General features: G+C 38.3%; 1 pseudogene; it reads right to left on the minus strand.

Annotated features, from left to right (window-relative positions):
- The window catches only part of LOC136712302 (piggyBac transposable element-derived protein 4-like), a 35,377-nt pseudogene extending 35,093 nt beyond the window's left edge, over positions 1–284 (minus strand).
- Between the last annotated feature and the right edge of the window lie 5,888 nt (positions 285–6,172).

Consider the following 6,172-nt stretch of genomic DNA (forward strand, 5'->3'; position numbering starts at 1 on the left):
TGGGTTAATTCGTGTTACCAAAAAAAAAAAAAAAAAAAAAAAAACAGCTGAAAGATTTCAAGACTGAAAGGACCAGCTTTCATCTAGAACAGCAGGAGCACCACTTAAACTGATAACTAAAAATGAAAGGCTTTTGTTTCCCCAGCAGCTGCCTTCAGAGGCAGTTACAGTCTGTCCTCTGCGGCGTTCCCAGTCCCACAAAGGGAGCTGAATTCAATCAGGATGTCACGGGGCAGAGTAAGCCTGCCATTATTGAAGTTTCTCGCCTTCAGCAGTTCACCCATGTCTGTTGAAGTTTACAGTGCATTACTTAACAAATACTGAAATGAGAAAACAAAGTAAATATTTGTTTATTTGATTAAAAAAAGACTAAAATGATTTTCTGTTCACGTGTGGGTTGAAATGGTCAAACATCAGTAGATAATTGGGGAAAACAAGTCGATCTCCATTATGTGTCAATAGATTAAAAAAGGATGAAGTTTTATAAAGACTTTAACTTGTCTTTCAGAAATGTTACATAGTTTGTCTATTTTGTTTTTTCACTGCATTACCAATGAAACACACTTTAAAAGAGGCATTGACAAGGAATTACATTATTATTGGCATATATATCAAGAAACAAATGGAAAAAAACATGAAAAGTATTATAATCCTGCAAATCCTTGTGTAGGACTCTGGTAGATGAGTAGCAAACAGAGTGTTTTATGTACACAAGCAGCAAGTTGGACAAGTTGGGCACAACATACATGATCCAGGCTCAATACCCATCCACTGCTTTTTTATATCAAAGCCCAGCCCCAACGACAGGGACTCTGACCCTGCTTGATTCAAGGTGTAATGAATTCCCTTGCATACTTTCAACTGCACTTTATTGCCCGCAGCCTTTATGCCATCTTGCAAGAAGATGCAGTTGCCACTCTCAAGGGAAGAGTGAGCGATCCAAGATGCAGGCTAATGCTGACACTCCTTAACCTACATTAGGTGGGAGTGCACTGCTACTCGAAGAAAAAATACAATCAATGATCTGACAGTTGATTAATATATAAGTGTTGCCTGTCCCTTGGCTTCCATGGTTTAGCTATATTGAGGGAGCATGTATGCCTTTACACTAGACTATTCAGGTTCCCTTTCTATGTGATGCTTTTTATGTCAAGACTGGGACACTGACAACAATCCCAGCAGCTCATTCTAGCATCTGTGATTCCCCAATTACAACTGTCAAAGTATCAGCAATTAATAATACATGGTTAACAATACTAGTTATTTAATATAAATGTGTCCTAATATTAAGCATATAATAATGTCACATATCAAATAACATCAGTGCGATAATTAGAAAAGTAAAACACAAATATGTGTGTGTAAAATTGCAGCTTGCCGGGTTGTTCCACTTTGTGCTGTGTGAACAAGATGTGGATGTTGCATTTACGGAGGAGGACATTTTACAGCAAGTACACCATTTGAAAGCATTTTACATTCAAAACACCACCACTTTTATGCTCGTTCTCATTTTGTTCCCTGCTCTTCACACAAATACAGCCGGCTATAAAGCAGCGTTTTGATTTCAAGCCCCTGGATGGCTCATAGTTCAATATTTCACAGCAGCATGTGTCTATTTAAAGGGACATGGGCTTGTTTGTAGAGGAGCATGTGTTGATTAGCGTAAGACGTGCAGCCAATGCAGGAAGCAGCTGGTTGCTACGGAAACACAAAATGTTGAGGCTCTGGCCTAATAAAAAGATTCTGGAAACATCTCATATTAACGAGAATATTTAGCTTTCTAATTCTAACCACATAACCATTGATCTCTTTCCGGTGTTTACATTGTTTTTTGTGAAAATCTTACACTATGCTACTTCTTTCTATAGCTTTTTGAGATATGTACTGACCTCTTCCCAGATTTCTCACAAATGAACACTCCAGGATCTTTTATGCTATGAATTTGGATGTACCTTCGCTTTAGAAATCTTTGTTTGTTATGTTTCACCTGTTATGTGTTCGCCAGCTGCATTAGTCTAATTTACATGACAATTAAGTCTCTTGTGGGTTTATGGAGATGCATATTGGAGAGCATGGTGCATATCTGGGCAAGGACAAGAGGAAGCTCTTGTGAGTAAAAAGGTCATGCCCTCTGGGAAGCCTGGATGTGCATCTGTTTTGTTTTCCTGGCTGTTTTGTATCCTGTGATCCTGATTTCCTTGTTAGAATAGAGGAATGGATGGATTGCAAAGTTTACAGGCCATTTTAGCCAACCAACCAGGTGCCTTTCTGTCAAGAAGCTCAAGCTTGGTTGCAGATAAACTGTCCAGGGCGATAATGATCCAAACCGCAGAATCGCATCTTCAACCGAATTGTAAAGGAAGCACATTATATCACAGTCTCCAGACCAGAGTCCAACAGAGTGTGGTTAATGGAGGGTAGCTGGAGAGACTTTGACATCAAGTCAATGTCAGTCAAAAATGAAATCATTGCCTGAGCCGTACAGCCCAATTGAATGAAGTAACTCACAGCACCAAAGACGTGTGTTTGAACTGCAGTGAAGTCACCTTGACACTCTCATATAAACAGTGTGCCCTAGAATACTTATCGGTAGACTTTCAATACTAAATTATATGCATGGCTTAATCATGGTAAAACCTGGAAACTTCAGTTTCTGTGGAAATGTATTGTGAGTCTTTCATATAGTTACATTTTTATCGCTGCAGTTCGTGAGAGTGCATTTCATATAAATTGCTCGTCTCTGGCATTGTATTATGTTAATTCAGAAACCATAATGTCTTTATTTAATTATTATAATTATTCTGTACTCTACCAGGAAACATACATATGGGACGTCATTTTAGTACCTGTTTTGGTTCAATTTAATCAAGCACATTTCCAATTATTGTTCCAGCTGTATCCCACGCAGTGTAATTTTGACTTTTTCAAAAGATCATAGGACAGCTTTTGCCTGTCATTAAAATAATAGGATAACACTAACTCTAGTGCATCTTACACCTGGTGCTAATTTAGCAATAAAAATCACTGAATCCTGTTTTAACAGCCATAATTAAGAGAAGGTAATTGTTCACACTTTTCTCTCAGTAGATATGAGGTGATAAAACCGTAATGAAAATGCTCCACGTGTTTCTGAGAATGAGGTCTAACTAGAACATCCGTTGTCGTCCCTGTAGAATTGGTCCTGTCATGAATGAACATGCAGCTCTTTTGCAGAAGCATGCTTCCTTGCCTGTTTTTCATCCCCTCTGATAAACAGCATTCAGTTCGGCGCTCCAGTGGCTCTTATGGTCCTCGGCATACAGTACTCTCATTGATCTGTCAACGCTGAACAGTGTGGCACTGCTGCTGGGGAGGATTCGGAGACATTAGTCATTCAAGTGTCCTCCAGGGGCTCACTTTTGAGACGCTTTTCTATTATCTTAATATTGCCGTGTTCATCTTCCTTTGGGTGTGTTTCTTTCAATGTTTTTTTTCTTTTTTAGCAAATGCATTATCATTTCAGCCAGTAAACTGGGAATGGGCAGGTTTCTTACCTTCAGAATGTGCCTGTCATTATATCTTCCTCTTTAATCTTTAGAATTGAATTATGTAAGTGTCCCAATCTCTGTTTTTCAGTGCTGTGGCATTATTATTGGAGTCACTATGACCTTTGTGATAGTGCTCCCTATCACATAACCCACTGTACCCGAAACATTTATGAATTAATTCATTTAGCAGTGTTTAATACACATCACACTAGTGTCCTACATACTGCACTAATGTTGGGCCTGTGGTCAACCCTTAGATTTGAATTGCTGTCTCAGTTACATCTGATCTGTCCCACAAGAGCAACACAAGCACCGTGTGAGAGGACTGGTCCCCCGACACACATGAACACAGAGGAAAAGATTGTTTCCAAGGGAACCAGACTTTGAATCAGTTCAAACAAACTAGCTGTGAAAGTGTCCTAAAAATCACCATCGAGAAAAATCTCTCAGGGGGGAATGAGGGTCGGAGGTTTGCCTATAGTCTATGGGCAGCAATAATCACTCTGGGCTCATTGCATTTGAGAATATTATTAAAAGGACCATTTGCAGTTAGAAAGGGACTTTCTTGCAATTTACCCAATGAGATTACTTTATTTTCATGTTTTGTGTTGATCTTTATTGGTGTATTAAACTTGCTGGGTTTTTTATTTTGTTTCGTTTTCTTTTTAATATTGTGCAGTGCAGTTGTACAGTTTAATATATTGCACTGGGGCCTATATTCCATTTTTTTTTTATTGTTGCATGAAGTTAACACCTGTTTCTCACAATACAAATAAGTGGGGAGGGTCCTGTCAAACATTGCCAGCAGGCTTAACAGACCTTGATCAGCACTAGTCTTGTACTATTCTACCATTAGAATAACATTGGAAAGTCTGAGACTAATCTGGGTCTGTGAAGCCAGCCACAAGTGTGCTTATCTAAGAGGTAACACAAGCAAATGTTTTTTTGTTTTTTGTGTACCATTGGTTGTTTCTTTAATGGAGGTGGTAAACTTAATATAAGGTTATAGTTTTATTTTGTTTTGTTTCTTGTTTGTTTTATGTGGTCCTGGATATTTTATTGCTGGGTACGTTTTATTTGTATTTTATTAGGCTTGTAATAGTGCAGATTCGCCTGGTAGAATTGAACAGATCCTGTTGGTTATTCTAGTAATCATTTATCTTGTATTATTTAAAGTGTCTTGCTGCAATAAGCTGATGAGCCTGGGTAAATAATACAAACATTATACAGAATAGAGAATAAATTAGCACCATTGAATGTTCCGTTTAACACTTTAGTCTTTGAGTATCATAAGTGTCTTTCCACACACTTTCAGTTGTGAATATGTAATTATTAATTATTGAGTTAAATCACTATTATAACCAGTGTTATGTCAGTGGCTTTATGCCTTTAAAGCTCTCTCTATTATATGGCAAACTTGAGTCCTATCAAATAATATAGTATACCGGTATTTAATTTATCATCCTTCTGCCTTCTCTTGTGCTCAGTTATAATTAAAAATGCCAGGGATTAGATATAACAAGCTATCCACGAAGAGTTTCCTCATGAACAGCTCCAAAATTATTTTCACCATTTAACGTGGCTTTTGCTAAGCCTGTTTATATAAAAAACAAAAATACCAGAAGTGGGAAAAGGCAGAAGTAATCAGAAACCACAAATTAAAAGCTGCTTTCCAGCCCACAGAATTATTTATGACGGACTATTAAGCAGAGACAGGAGCGAGCCACACAAGAGAGGTAGGCGCTGCTGGTTTGCTGCACTAATGTCCGTGACCAGCCTATCAACCTGCTCCGGCACAGGCTGTGTTATTAATCCCAGCATGAGAGAGAGACGGAGGCATGTGCGCCGAAATTGTGCTGAAACAGGGAGGATTCAATTAGCGGCCGGCCTCCCGGGGCGGTCACATGTTTGCACATCTGGCTGTTGAGAAAGTTGTAATGATGCGCTGAATAACTGATCCTGAACGGCGCTGCTGGGAGAGCAGAGCAGCAACCTGGAGGCAAAGTCAGCAGGATCATATCTTCCCTGTTCAAATCTGCAACGTGGGGTTTAAAGCATCATTTCACCATCCATACACAGCATTCATTTTAATAATGTCAAAGTTATATTATCCATGTTGTTGTTCTCAATACAAATAGTTGCTGATAACAGTTCATTGTTAAATGTGGTCACTTATTATACAACAATTAAAAGGATATATTTAGTACATGTATTCAGATTAAATTACTTCCACACACAATGCATATAGGCTACTATTTTGATGGGAATTTTTCTGATGTTCTGATGAGGTTTCTGATGAGGTTCAATAAACATCCAAATGTGAAGTGTAATGCTTACATGTGTATGTTTACCATTATCCAAGCACATGTTAGGCAATCCTCCCAATCTAATTTATTTTTCCGCCTGCTGTGAGAATGTCTTTCTATTATAGCATTCAGAAACACAGAGATACACATTTTAAGTGTGGAAAGGAACATTTTAAAAGGAAACAAATCATATGATGGCATATGACACCTATTTGTGGATGCAATTGTGACCGGGTATTCAAGGTTTACTAGATAGGTATGTACTATACCTTTATCACGGTGTGCATGGGGGAATGTCTGAAATGAGTGGCTGCTAAACTCATATAATGTCAGAGAAAG

Source organism: Amia ocellicauda, chromosome 2 (genome assembly GCF_036373705.1).
Source record: "Amia ocellicauda isolate fAmiCal2 chromosome 2, fAmiCal2.hap1, whole genome shotgun sequence".
Classification (NCBI taxonomy): Eukaryota; Metazoa; Chordata; class Actinopteri; order Amiiformes; family Amiidae; genus Amia; species Amia ocellicauda.